This window comes from Triticum urartu, chromosome 7 (assembly GCF_003073215.2).
Source record: "Triticum urartu cultivar G1812 chromosome 7, Tu2.1, whole genome shotgun sequence".
NCBI lineage: Eukaryota > Viridiplantae > Streptophyta > Magnoliopsida > Poales > Poaceae > Triticum > Triticum urartu.
The window spans coordinates 707,602,594-707,618,308 of NC_053028.1; the positions used below are offsets into that span (position 1 = coordinate 707,602,594).

Below are 15,715 nucleotides of genomic sequence, written 5' to 3' on the forward strand. Positions count from 1 at the left end.
TGTGAATAAATGGAGTGCTTGAATATTTGAAATAAAAGAGGGTATTAAAATTTTTGAAATGAGGTGGACCTTCATTTGTTGTTGTTGAGGTTTTTGCTCATGGTCATAGCCCAGCCCATGTATACAGACTGGCCATTTAGCCCGTTAACAGTCTTTATTTATATGTGGAGCTGAGGTCTCGTCATAGCCTGCAATTTTTGCTTTGCTTCCTCCGTCCGTCCACTCCACGCCACGGCCGGCCGCTCGCTCACGATCCCTTCCGCCGGATCTGGCGATGGAGGCCGCCGGGATCGGGTGGCTAGCGCAAGAGATCCTTTCACACCCCCTGATCGGCAAGCCCTGGGTCCGCGAGGCCGGGCTCGCGGAAGAAATCGAGGGGCTCACGTCTGCAATCAAGGGAGTCCGCATGGCCGTCTCCGCTGTTGACGGCAGGGAGGTCGGCAACGAGCCACTTGCTGAATCTTTTGCTTAGCTCAAGGAGGTGCTCTACGATGCGGCCAACGTGGTCGACGACCTCGACTATCACAGGCTCAAACAGGGTAAGCCTGCCTACCGCCTGCACCCTGCAGATTACTTCTGTTGTCAGTCTCGGTTGCAAAATACGTAGTAGTTAAATTAGATTTTATCTGAGCTGAGCTCGGTTCTTCAGGCGGTGGTTAGAAATAGCCGATGCCGCTGTGAAATGTTTTGGTCAGTTTGTACGAGTTAGTGTTCTGCTGAAACGCTTCATGTATGGTGGAATTAGAATTTATCCGACCTTCCTTCTTCAGTTGGTGGTGTAGAAATAGCCTATGCCGATGCCGTTGCCGTTGCCGTTGTGAAATCTAGTTTTTTCAGTGTTTTGGTCAGTTCATATGAATTACTAGCGTTTTGTTGAGACTATGGGAAAAGTATTCTTTTTTCGTTCCTCGACTCTCTCGATAAGTCAATATTGTAGTCGTCGTTAGATTATCTATGGATCTGAATGTATTTTTTATTATTTCTAGTGTCCATTATACTATTATGATTCACGATGAGTAGATTGACAGTTTTCTTGCACAAAAAAAAACAGGTAAACCTTTGGCCTCACAACTTCTCAAACCAGATAAATTTAGTCCCTCGTACCGTGGTTTTCATCCAAGGTGAATTTTGATTAAAACTTGACATGTCATTGGGGTTTGACGAACGAAAAAAAATAGCATGCTATGACAAAATAATGAGGCCCCTAAAATAGGCTATTAGCGATATTGTACACTAATTCATTTACAGAGACATTGCTCAAAACACTATAGCGGATTATTAGCAATGCTATAGCACACTATTTTTTTATTAGGTTTAACTGCCACGTCATGGAGAGGCGACGGCCATGGTGGCACTGCACGCAAGGCGCGACGGACTTGCTCATGGGATGCTGGACTTTTGTCATACTCGTTGTCCAAGTCATGCGGCCGACACCAGTAGGTTGCAGGTGCCGTGGCGGTCGTGATTTTTTTTTCTTTTGAAACAGAGGCAAAAGATTTGCGTCACCAATTAATTAAAACGAAGAGAATTTCCCAGTTAATTAACAAGAAACCGGGCAAAAACCGATACATATAGACCATACGTGGACTACTCGCTAAGAAAGAAACTCCATGACACCATGGTCAATCCGACAAACATACATAACACGCATTAACCACGATCCCTCGCACTTCTACATCGCAATGAAACCCCCAACAAAACCAAGTTTGAATACAACAAACACCATCACATCCATGAGAGACGAGCCAATCGGAGATGGTTGTTGAAGAGACTGAGTATCATTCATTAAGCGGCCGCGAATGCCATACCAATGACACCACTCTTCTTGACTATGTTCATGAGAGCCTTCTTCACCTTATTGATTTTGCCTGTAGAAGCCTCCTCCGATGGAAGGCAAGCAATTGCCTTGCCATACCCAGGGCTAGCTGCCTCCGAGCCAGCGAGCAAGCTACATAGCTTTTTCGTGAAGACCGCCTCGACAATACGTGCCAATATACCTTCATGGTCAAAGACAGGTGACCAGATGGACTTCAACGCCTCATAATTAGGTGCCAAAGCACCTGCCTCATCAACCTCGGCACTCACAGATGCCACCTAGCCAACAGCCATAGGTGGGACAACAATAGCAGCATTCAAACCTCCATGGTCCACAAAGACGATCGGATGACTCGGCTCCAACGACGGCAGCGAGGTCATAGTCGGCATCGCCAAGGGCCCTCCAATCAACCCCATCTCCTTAAAAAGCACCGTAGACATAGGAGAAGTGGGCTCCCCACAAATCTGCAGCAGCTCAGGCATAATCTGCAACACCGGAGTCATGACCTCGACAATGGCTTCAATCCCTGAGGCAATTGGCACGACAGGCAGCTCCATAGTCGACGCCTCGGTCGAGACGACCTTCGTAAACACCATCGAAATATGTGAACTTGGCTCCCCACCAAGGTCATGTAGCTTAGGCATAGTCTACAACACCGGAGCCACTACCAACAAGCGGTGATGGTGGGCAAGATCTAGCACGAGGGGAGAAGGAAACATACAAGTCTGCTTCCTCCCAACCGCAAAACCAAACTGAAGCGCGGTCATCGGAGACACAGCAGGCCCAACCTGCATTTTGCCAAGAGCATCCTCGGCTCTCGCTAAAAGACTTCCAACACGTGCTAGGCAGCCGCAAAGCTCAGAACAAAGCAACTCGGCCTGCTCCGTGAGAACGGGCTAAACTGGCATGTCTGCTAGGATTGCATCATTGGCGGACGAGGAGCATCATGTCAGGAAGTTGTAGATGGGTCGTTGCGGCGCCTTACATAACAGACGAGCTTTGTGGCTGAAGCAGAGGCAACTCATGCACCAAACGGGATCCCTGCACTCACGGGTGCAATTTTGACTTGTGAGTCTCTGTTGCAAAATACAGTTAAATTAGATGTTTTATCCGAGCTGAGATCCGTTCTTCAGGTGGTGGTGGTGTAGAAATAACTGATGTGGCTGCGAAATGTTTTGGTCAGTTCGTATGAGTTACTGTTCTGTTGAAACGCTTCATGTACAGTGGAATTAGAATTTATCCGAGCTTCCTTCTTTTGGTAGTGGTGTACAAATAGCCGTTGTGAAATCTAGTTTTGTTCATATTTTGGTCAGTTCGCACGAGTTACTAGCGTTTTGTTCAAACTATTCATGTCCTGTCTAGTTTCCCTTACAAAAAGAGATTTAAAAAATACCCGGTCTTTTGAGGCCTGGGAGTGTTATTTCTGAATCTATAACCTTTTGACAAGGCTTGGTTTCTAATGTAAAGGAGGCAGGGAGTTTACGGTTAATGGGTTCATGCTAATACTTTTCTTATTTTGGCACAGTTACTTCAACATCAATGGTCGATACTGATATACCGCCAACAAGTAACAGTCGTGGGAAAAGGCAACGCTCCAAGGCATGGGACCATTTTGTCGTGACAAGAGATGTTAATGGAAACCCTGAGAAGGCAGAATGTAAGTATTGTCAAACGGTAGTTCAGTGTAAGACTACAAATGGGACAGGGGTTTTGAGCAGGCATATCAAGAGTGCTGGTTGTAGGGCAAGTCACCAACCACAAGACCCTTCCTTGAGGTATGATTTACGGCATATCAATGTCTCTGTGTTTTATCTTTAGGGATAAATTCTAATTAATTCATAAAGCCTAGAATTTACTTGTTTCTGCATCCATGTGTATCCCTTATTCTTCTTGTTCATTTATATAAACAATTTGCTTAAGAACCCTTTCTTTATTGTTGTAGCATAGGCAATGCTACTGGAAATGATTTGCCTGTTCCAGTTGGTAATTCATTCAGCAGAAAAAGAATGAGAATTGATCATGAGCCAACACAGGTCACAACAGATAACACATACCTGTCGAACAAGGACGGATTTTCCAGCAGGTTACGACAAATAGTTAGTCAATTGCAGGGCATCCAAAAGGATATGAGAGGGGTTCTCGACATACTTGGGTTAGACTCTGCTGCAACTCCAAACCACCGTCAGAGTACAACGCCAGATCTATGCCAAAGAACATCAAGTGTTGTTCAAAGAAAAATGTATGGGAGAGCGGCAGAGAAGAAATTCATCATCAATTTGATAAGAGAACCCAAATCAGCTGCTGGTGTCACTGTTGTGCCTATTGTAGGCATTGGAGGAGTTGGGAAGACAACTTTCGCTCAATTTGTATACAATGATCCAGCAGTGAAAAATCAATTTGACCTCACGATATGGATTTGGGTGTCTAATATCTTTGATGAAGTGAGACTCACAAGGGAGATGTTAGATTTTGTGTCTCAGGAAACACATCAAGGGCTTTGCAGTTTTGCCAAGCTTCAGGAGGTCTTGAAGACTAAAATCAAATCGAAGAAGTGTTAGAATAAATTCGAGGCATACCGTTGATCATCCGAGGACCAAGCAATCACACGAGCACAACACCGAGATTTGTTAACGAGGTTCACCATCATGGCTACATCCCCGGGGCAATGACTACGGGCGCTCTTCCCCATGACACCATCACAATACCGCACCCCGGCCTCTCGGGCGCCGGCACACGCCGCCGGCTCCCCCGCGTGCCCATGCTATTATGTTGGCATAGGTTACATCGTGTGTCTACCCCCGCTATATATGAGAGGCCTAGGATACAAGTGTCCTATTAGGACACAACTACTACCCTGTCTACACACAGTCCAAAACCAAGTCCAACTGTAACCTACCTTGTACAATAATATTCGACACAACTCTAACAAACTCCACCTTGGAGAATATTCTCCACCACATTGGATTCATCCATGCATCGAACCTCCTTGTACATTGGACTTGAGATACGCCATGAGCACCGCTGCTACTCCCAGACTCCATGTGACTCCACCTGCAACTTGTAGTCCCTCCTTTTCTTGACCATAGTCAACACTCGAGCAAAATTAAGTTCCTTGTTACTCTAGTCCGTGTTCCCAACTTCCGGAGAATCCGTTCAACGCCATCACACACCGACCAATGTCTGCGTGAAAGTGATCAACTCACGTATTGGATGCCACATATAAGAGTTACCTGAACTCAACATCACCGCTCTTTCTTGACCGTCTGTCTGAAACTTGAAGGAATTTCACCGTCGCCCTATGTCACCCTGAGTCAAATTCACAGTTGTCTCACCCTTCTTCCCGGATAGTCTCTGACATGTCACATAGCTATAGCACTCCGCCTCCTTCTGTATTTGTCATCTGCACTTTGCATGTGCACCGAACACCACAGAATATACGGCCATGTACTCTCTCCGCTTTTGACAATTTCAGACTTTCCGCCACTTTCTCATATTCTCCATGGTCAACTCCTGTCCATCAACTAGCACCGATAGACTCAGTCACCAACTTGAATCCGGTACTCGTCAACACTGCTTCAGCACCCGCTGCACAATTTGTCTGACCACATGTCTGACCACCAGTGCCTTGGCCTGTCGCTGTGTCCCGTGCTTACCGCACGCCTCGCCGCTATCACCGCGTCGAGCCTCTGCTGTCCTGGTCGAGTCTCCCGGGTAGCTAGCCCACACTGCCTCAACTCCCACTGCAGAGAACCATCGATCATCACCGACCGATGCCGAGTATCACGCCTCCATCAGACCACTGGTACCCAGTCTGAAACCACGTGTCTCTCGCTATCCCGCTGAAATAGGCTTCGACTCTCCGTTAACTTACGCCGTAGCCCCTCCATCAGCTCAGAGTGAAGTCGTCCATCAGACTCCAGCTCCACCTTCAACATGACTCCATGGTGTTTGTACGTGCCACCCCTGCGCCCTGTCGACTTCAAGCTCTCATGTGTGCACCACCTTGAATCAACCCCGCGCCATAGTCCGTCGAAGCCGCACAAGCCCTCAGGCCTGCACCACGTGTTTCCACGCCCCAGAAGTCGGCCACCATCAGCATCACGCTCCTATGTCGTCGTTGCTGAAATCACCGCCATCTTTTGCTTTGACCGACATCCCCGTCGATCCATCAGACAGTCCAGTCCGACCCAGCCGAAAATATCCGACTGCAACCATGCTCCACCCTGCATCGTCTCCGCCCGCACATCTCTATGCATTGCTTGACGCCCTGTGTTTGCATGATCCCTACCACGACATGCTCCAGACTCCTCCAAGCTTTATACGCACGCCGCCGCCCGCCGCAAATGGTCCATCTTTATTGACTTGGCATCCCGCTACACCATCAAGCATCTCGTTGCTTCAGTAGATTATTCACCCACAAATGCCATCAAAGTTCTCTGTTTTGCCAGCACTGACAATACCCCAACTTTATGGTCACATGATGTAAAAATACCACCTGCGTCTGATGCAACACTTGATTTCACTTAGCTGATCGAACCAGACAATCTCGATCTAGACCTGCGACTCCTCGTCTTCATCGATTGCAGCATACAATCGCTGTCATCCCGTACATAAACTGTACGTGTACCAAACAAAGAGACCCAACGAGGAAATCCATCTAGCATCCTTTTCATATGCACGAGGTCATAGAGATCCAAAACTCCACCACGTCTTCATGTATGCTTGACTTTTCCTCTCCCTCTCCTTGCTCATGATCAACAGCGCTAGCAATCACTCGTCAAGACGCTTCCTTTTTTTCAACAAAATCTCGTGTCGTAACTCCAGCGCCTAAGCCTCCGATCGTATGTGGCTCTTACGCGCAACCACCACGTCCCGGACTGCCCCCACCAGCGCCCGAACACTTGGACAGCACACCACGCTGGGCCTTCATGCAGCTTCCAGCCTGATCTGGCCCACCGGCCCGCACTGGGCTGCAGCCACACGCGCGCTCGGGCACACCGGCCGAGCATCCGATCCCGAGCGGTTTTGCTCCATACACGTCGCAGTCCCGGCTGTCCACGTTACGCCGCCACCACGAAACGGATTCGATCTCGCCGAGCGCTACCTCTGCCTGTTTCTGATTGCTTCCAATCTCGCCGAGCTGATTTACGATCCCACCGTCCCTTCTGCTAGCTTCTGGCCTTCGATCTCCGTGAAATTTCACGATCGCAGGACATACCAGCGGAACAAACTGATCTGATCTTTCAGCGACATCACCTCTGGATCAATTTCACCGTCTCTTCGAACCTTGCTCATGATACCACTTGTTAGAATAAATCCGAGGCATACCGTTGATCATCCGAGGACCAAGCAATCACATGAGCACAACACCGAGATTTGTTAACGAGGTTCACCATCATGGCTACATCCCCGGGGCATGACTACGGGCGCTCCTCCCCATGACACCGTCACAATACCGCACCCCGGCCGCCCGGGCGCCGGCACACGCCGCCGGCTCCCCCGCGTGCCCGTGCTATTATGTTGGCATAGGTTACATCGTGTGTCTACCCCCGCTATATATGAGAGGCCTAGGATACAAGTGTCCTATTAGGACACAACTCCTACCCTGTCTACACACAGTCCAAAACCAAGTCCAACTGTAACCTACCTTGTACAATAATATTCGACACAACTCTAACAAGAGGGTTCTACTTGTTTTAGATGATGTCTGGGATGATAGAAATGATAGCCGATGGGACCAACTATTGGCTCCTTTTATGTCTGAGAATTCAAATAACAATTTGATACTCATGACAACTAGAAAATCATCTATTGCAAAAAGTAGAGGAACTGTTAAACCAATTAGGTTAGGTGCATTGGGAAAACAGGATTTCTGGTTACTGTTTAAAGCATGTGCATTTGGTGATGAGAACTACAAAGAGGAAGAAAGTCTAAGTTATATCGGACAACAAATAGTACAAAAGCTAAAAGGAAACCCATTAGCGGCACAAACTGCAGGAACAATATTAAGAGATCATCTTAGCATTGAACATTGGACTAGAAATCTGAGGAATGAATATTGGAAATCCCTGCAGCTCACTAGCGGCATCATGCCTGGTTTGAAGCTTTGCTACGACGGGATGCCCTTCCATTTACAACAATGCTTCTCCTATTGTTCTATATTCCCATACAATTATCAGTTTCCTGCTGAGGAGTTAATTCATATGTGGATTTCACAGGGATTTGTGAAGCGTGATCATTCAAGTGAGAGTTTGGAGGACATAGGGCAGTCCTATCTAACTGGCTTGGTAAACCTGGGTTTCTTCGAACAGGTTGAAGAAATTGAAGAAGTCATCTCTTTGGGTACACAAACATCCTATGCAATTAGTGGTCTTGTGCATGATTTTGCGAGGGTTGTTTCAAGAACAGAGTGTGCAACAATAGATGGTATATATTGCAATGAAATATTGCCAACTTTACACCATTTGTCAATACTAACTGATTCTGTATATCTTATGGATGACCAGACAAACAACATATCTCGTAGTGAGAAGTTTGAAGAAAAAATACGAATTGCATTTACATCAGTAAAAAAACTTGAGGGCATTGGTCTTAATTGGGCAGTATGACTCTTTCTTCTTCAAAGTCTTCAAAGAAGTATTCCAAAAGGAACATCATTTGCGAGTGCTTCATTTGTCTGCAACATCTGCTGATTCTCATTCCTTCATGTGTAGTTGGGTAAATCATACACATCTCCGGTATCTAAAACTTGAGGGCGTTCATGTTGAGCTGGGTTCACCGTCTCAAGTTAAGAGGAAGTTTTCCCATCAAATATTAGATGGTTGGCTTACCTCTTTGCAGATAATTCATCTAGAGAATTGTGGAGAGGGCTGGATACTTCCATGTCTGGAAAGGTTTCCATTTCTTACAAGGTTGAAGTTGAGCAACATGCGGGAAGCAAGAGAAGTATCGGTTCCATCATTGAAGGAGCTAGTTTTAGTTGAGATGCCAGAGTTGGAGAACTGTGTTTGCACATCTCTGGGTGATATGAACTCTAGTTTAAGGGTACTGGAGATCCGAGGTTGCCCTGCACTTAAGATGTTTGATTTGCTTGAGAAACATCATAGCTTCAAAATGGAGAAGAATGCATGGTTGCCCAGTCTTATGAAATTGGTAATCTACGATTGTCCTCGCTTGCAAGTATTGGCCCCTCTTCGGCCTTCAGCCACATTTTCTGAACTTTTAATTAGCAGAGTTTCAACGTTTCTGACTATGAAATCTTTTTCCATGGAAACGTTTGAAATTAGGCCAAACAGTTTTTTGGGTGAGTCTTCTGGTGTAATGAGACTGGATAACAAAATCTTGGCATTCCATAATCTGAGGGACCTCAAACACTTGGAAATAAAAGGCTGCCAGAATCTGGTGTCTATACCACTAATAAGTTTTTCTCATCTGTTATCTCTAGAGAGTTTGAGCATAAAAAACTGCACAAAACTCTTCTCTTCAGACATTCTGTTACCGCACACACATGAAGACGTGATAGCTGCAGATTATAATGCCTTTCCATACCTTGAAAGTCTCAGTATTGTTTCATGTGGCATAATGGGGAAATGGCTATCTATGATGCTTCGACATGCGCCGACCATGAAGGAATTGGTGATAAAGGACTGTCCAAAGTTGACAGAGTTGCGGATTGAAGGAGGAGGAAACAGGCAGTCGAATTTTATCCTAGCCTGGGAGGCTTCATCATCAGGATATCAAAATGATTTGTCAGCAAGCTCGGCTCAAGATGGATTGTGGTGTGTTCCATTAAATGTCACCACCTCTCTCAAAAAGATAACTATTCTTGAATGCCCTAGTCTAATATTTGATGGGAGCAGGAAAGGCTTCGCTGGATTTACCTCCCTTGAATATCTAAAAATTGAGGAATGCCCCGAGCTGTTCTCTTCTTTGGTGCACGGAAGATTGCTCCTGCCGCGATCACTTGAAGAAATTGCAATTGATGAGTATTCCCAGGAAACCCTACAGCCTTGCTTTCTGAATAACCATACTTGCCTAAAAAAAAATAGCAGTATCCGATAGCCAAAGTTTGAATTCTCTAATGTTGCACTCCTGCACGTCTTTGGAATATTTGACAATTAAAGTATGCAAATCGCTCGCCACATTACACGGCATGGAATCGCCTGGAACCCTCAGGTCTTTGGCATTATATACAAACTCATGTTTGGAATTTCTACAGCTGGAATCATTCATTCTGCTGGAAGATCTTCATATTTTAAGCTGTACTTCGCTCATCACACTAGTGGGCTTGCGATCCCTCGTGAACCTCAAGCATTTGCAAGTAGTCAGTTGCCCTACCACGTTTGGAGAGAGTTATGAGCTAACAGATGGAATTTTCCCTAGACTGGAAAGTCTTACTATCGGTGATTTGTCTCGCCTTACCACATCATTCTACAAGGGCCTCACCTGCCTCCAACGACTAGAACTATATCTTGTGAAAGAGGCAAGACTAACAGATGAGCAAGAGATAGCGCTTCTGCTCCACAGGTCCCTGCAGCATCTCAAATTTAATAATTGTGATGACCTCGTAGATCTTCCAGCGGGGCTGCACAACCTTCCTTCGCTCAAGACGTTGGAGATCCAATGGTGTCCACGCATCTCAGAGCTGTGGAAGGAGGGCCTCCCACCTTCGCTGGAGAAACTGGATATAATGGGTTGTGATGATCTCATAGATCTTCCGGCAGGGCTGCACAGCCTTCCTTCCCTCAAGACATTGAAGATCGTCTATTGTAAGCGCATCTCAGAGCTGCCGAAGGAGGGCCTCCCACCCTCGCTGGAAGAGCTGGTGATCAGAAATTGCAGCAGCAAGCTGTCAAAACAGTGCAGATTGCTAGCGACAAGGAAGCTAAACGTGAATATTTATGGGCGCTATATGAACTGATTACCCGATGTCATTCTAAGGTCTTGTAAGTTGTACCATATACCATGTTCTTTTTCGGGTTACCAGAATAATTGTACAATTATAAGCTATACTGGAGTGAGTGCCCAGGATATATATGTATATATACTTCAAGTCAGTTGTACGATATGCCATCGTTCAGGTGTTGCCCTCCCTAGCTATTCAACGATGCATTGGCTTCCCAGTGGTTGCACATCTTGTTTTTCACAAATCATAAGATTAACAATTGGTGCGGAGGAGCAATTCATCTTCTGCTATGTTCACTCCATCTTCCTCCACCTCCTCCACTTCTCTTCTCCTCTCTCCTTGTTAGTGTACACCTTACCAAGTTTGTTACCTGCACTTCTCTTATTCTCTAAAAAAAAGTCGCTCTCTTAGGATTGCCTCTTTACACTTCTTAATTCCTCCTCCCACCACCCATTATGCCAGATCGACCAGGGATCAGCGTGGTGACAACTTGGCAAAATGATGCATGATGTTTCTGCAGTGTTAATCATCACATATGGACGCAGCGATTCGGTGCTCGAGCTGCCGAAGGAGGGCCTCCCACCCTCACTGGAAGAGCTAGAGATCCACCACTGCAGCAGCAAGCTCTCAAAACAGTGCAGATTGCTAGCACCAAGGAAGCTAAACGCCAATATTGATGGGCGCTATGTGAACTGATTACCTGGTGTCATTCTAAGGTATTACTTGTAAGTTGTACCATATACCATGTTCTTTTTCGAATTAACAGAATAATTGTACAATTATAAGCTATACTGGAGTGAGTGCCCAGGCTATATACCATCGTTCAGGTGCTACCCTCCCTAGCTATTCAATGATGCATTGCCTTCCCAGTGGTTGCACATCTTGTTTTTCACAAATCATAAGACTAACATGTTGGGTTTAGAACGCCGCTGGATCACAATCCACCAGAGTTGTACGTGTACGTGCAAACCTAGCAAGCAACCACACAGGTTGATTGATGAACAGTGCCTTAGCACATGCACGCCTACCCACGGACGTACCTACTGAACTTGGCTTGACTAGCGACGAAACCAACATAACAATTGGTGGGGAGAAGCAATTCTTCTTCTCGTACTCCTTCCTTCAATTTATATAGGGCATAATACGTTTTTCGAGGCTAACTTTGACCAAATGTTAAAGCAATAATATATGACAAACAAGTTACACAAAGCATACCATTAAATTCGTATTCGTATGTGAAAGGAGTTTCCAATGATATAATTTTCATATTGTACATCTCATGTATTATTAATCTTATCAATAGTCAAAGGCGGTCTTGAAAAACGCAATAGGGCCTATATAGATGGAAGGAGGGAGTTTTGAAAGGAGTTTTGTATTTTACTTACTGTATGGTGTATGGTGTAGGCAACACACCTTCTTTTCTCCAGTTTTGTTGGTTTAAAGAAAGAATGTTTGCTTAGCCTTCTTTCTGAATATATATGAATGCTAATTAAAAATTCGTTTTCTGCAACATTGGAACAGGTTGATTATTTGCTCACAGTCCATGCTACACCCAACCGCTGACTACATCTTGTGCAGATTTGATGCATGGTAATGTTTCACTGTCAACTTCACAGTTTCGGTTCCAGTTTGGCAGGCTCACCCATTGACCAGATGACTCGAAGTAGACCGAGCAATTATATCCATGACGATGACTTCAATTACCTGTTCATCATTTTCTGTGTCTTAGATTCGTTACTCTGTTTCTGCAGAAGGATTCACATCTGCATACTCCAAACCTGCCCCTGCGTGGCCTAACCTAGGCGACACGGGGGGCGATCTGCCGCCGCCGGCCCAAAGGCCTCCTCCCTCGTCCTCTCTCCCCTGCCGCCGCCGGAGGCCACGCTCGTAGCCTGGCCAGCGATGGCGGCGACGGGGCTTTCCCCCTCGCGTGGTGGCTGCGTCTTCCCCTGGCGGCGGCGGCGCACGGACCTGCGGGGCACCGGCGACGTGGAGTGGCGGGTTCCTGGCGGCGAGTGTGACTGCGGCGTCAGCACAGGCGCGATAGTGCGACAGAGGAGCTCATGAGGCAGCGGCCCAGTTCGAGGGTCTCGCCGTACCCAGATGGGCTTCGGCGGGCCGGCGGATCTAGTGAGCGTCTACAGGCAGGCATGGTGGGCCTGACGACGCCAGCCTAGGCACAATGGTGGTGCCATGGCCGGTCAAGCGGCGGCGGCCTGGATTCTCCGTCCAGTCCCCGGCAGCGATGGCGGCGGTTCGTGTACAAGTTGCTTGATGGAGGTCCTTTGTTCAGATCCGGGTGAAAACCTGGCCAAGGCCGGCGGTGATGGCGCTGTTATGCGGCATTTCCTTCTTGAAGGCATCGCCAAGGTGAAGTTCAAGACAGCTATCTGCTACCTCCGGGGGAAACCCTAGATTAGTTGATCGGATGACGACGGCGCATTGGTGTCGTTTTTCTCCTTGGGGGTGTCATTCTTGGAGGCGTACACGAGATCGAGGGATAGGTGGGCGGCTTTCTTGGTGGAGCGGTGCTTCATCCTACACATTGATGACGGCGGATCTCGACGGCGTGGCGCAGTGGAGACTCGGCGCCCGATGTACGAGGATGGACTCGCGCAGGAGGACGACGTTGTCTGGCGTCGTGGTGGCGTTGATGGCAGAGAGACCTAGCACGGGAGGTGCAACAGTACAGCTCTGAAGATGGATTGGTGGCAGGTGGCTGCGGCGGCCTCATACCCGGCAGGTGTCCTGGTTGAGGAGTGCGCCGGACTGGTAGGTGCCCCATACTCGGCAGGCGTCCTGGTTGGGACCTCAGGTCTTAGATTTTAGGTTTGGCTGTGAGGTCTGTTTGGTATTAGGCCCAGACAACCAGCACCCCTTCATCAACTGGATAGAAGTAGTGACAGATGTTGCATAGACGGTGGCTTTAATCTTATTATTGTATGACTTTATAAGGTTTTGTGTGAATAATTAATAAAGTGGCCGTATGCATCATCCAGATGCAGAGGCCGGGGGTCATCCTTCTTTTCTAAAAGAAAAAACATGTGAAGTTGGTTTATATTAAGAAGTAACCACTTAACAGTGAGCCTCTGTCTTGGCCTTGTTAGTGTAGGGAGAGCTACACCGTTGTGCATAGTTGACCATTTCAGAGGTAACTGATGACATCAAGTGGTGGTTAAAAGAGTTACATTTCAAACTATGGGTGTGGCATGATTTCGGAGAATATTGGGCAGTACTAATTTGTTTCATGTATTTTGTGTGGCAGGCTTTCTCCGCTCCCTGTCTATGAGGTCCAAACCATGATGATTCAAGACTCGATAGTAGTGCAGCGCCTCCTCCATTATGTCTGTTAGAGTTGTGTCAAATATTGTGTACAAGATAGGTTACAGTTGAACTCTGAGTAGTATTGTGTTTAGATAGGATATGAAGTCGTGTGCAAGTAGGACACTTGTATCCTAGGCCTCTCATGTATAGTGGAAGTAGACACACGATGTAACCTATGCCAACATAATAGCACCGGAACGCAGGGGAAGCCGGCGGTTTGTGCCGGCGTCCAGGGCGGCCAGGTACGATATTGTAGCGGTGTCATGGGGGAGCCCTTATAGTCAGGCCCCAGGAATGTAGCCATATCGGTGAATCTCGTTAGAAAATCTCGGTGTCGTGCTCGTGTGATTGCTTGATCGTCCTCGAATGATCGACGGAGCGCCTCAAATTTATTCTAACGAATGGTATCAGAGATAGATTGTTCGGTGGTTACGGATTGTTGATTTAGAGGAAGGATCTATCTGAGATGTAACCGGCTGCGGTGAGGTTCTCAGCATGATCGGAAAAGGCAAATCAGAGTAGAGGTGGCGGGACTTGCAGCAGCACCTACGACGGCTGGCAAGACGTGCGGCGGTCGATCAGGTGGATCGATCGGGCGAGCGTCAAGCGGCGTACGGGAATTGCGGCAGCAGCGACACGGTCCAGCGCGAGTTCTCGGTGACGGCGCTGCGTCACAAGGCCCGGGAGGGGCTGGCATTGCGCGACTAGGCCATATGCTGGGTCTGGCCGATGGTCCAGGCGGGGCTGCTGTTGGGCAATGTTGGTGCAGTGCGTGGCCTGGTTAGGCTGTCTTGTGCTCTGGAAAGTTGTGGAGGCACAGAGGCACCTGACACGGGATTTGTTTGTTAAAAAAAAGGAATTGCCAAAGCCACGTGTGTGTACATGGGCAGTTTTCTGCTAAGGTGCATGGAGAAGCTACAACAACAAATAGAGACAAGAAAAATTGTGCAGGTTGCATGAAAGTTTTTCGGGGTCGATTTGCTGAGAAGGCTTGGAACACGTGGACAGGCTACGGAGGCGCGCGTAGACATGCGCGTCATGAGGATCATGTTTAACAGGGCGTCGAGTAATGTATGGTATGTGCTTGTTGACACGATGCAGGGTGGAGCATGATTGCAGTCGAACAAGTTCGGCTGGGTCGGACTGGATAGTCTGACGGATCTACGCGAGTCGGTTGGCACAGAAGACGGTAGTGGGATCAGCTACAACGATATAGGTGCGTAATGCTGATAGTGACCGACCTCTATGCGTGGAAACACGCGGCACGAGCCTGAGTGCATGTGTGGCTTCGACAAGACTATGACGTCGGGTTGATTCAAGACGGTGCACATGAGAGCTTGAAGTCAACGGGGCATGAGGGTGGACTGATCATATACCATGAAGTCATGTTGAAGGTGGAGCTTGATTGAGGGGCTACGGTGTAAGGATCCAGAGAATCGAAGCCTATCCAGTGGGGAGGAAAAAAGCGAGTGACACGTAATTCGGACTGGAGCTCAGTGGTCTGATGGAAGCGTAAAACTCGTCATCGGTCGGCGATGATCGATGGTACTCTGCAGTGGGGGGTTGAGTGGTGTGGGTTCGCAACCCTTGAGACTCGACCGGGATAGCGGAGGCTCATGTGGTGAGACAACTGCGAATTTGACTCGGGATGACTACAAGCAATGGTGAAA

The 15,715-nt window shown here is 47.5% G+C and overlaps 1 pseudogene; it reads left to right on the top strand.

Annotated features, from left to right (window-relative positions):
* Positions 1–269: 269 nt before the first annotated feature.
* On the top strand, positions 270–11,417 carry LOC125519532 (annotated as a pseudogene).
* The last annotated feature ends 4,298 nt before the right edge of the window (positions 11,418–15,715 follow it).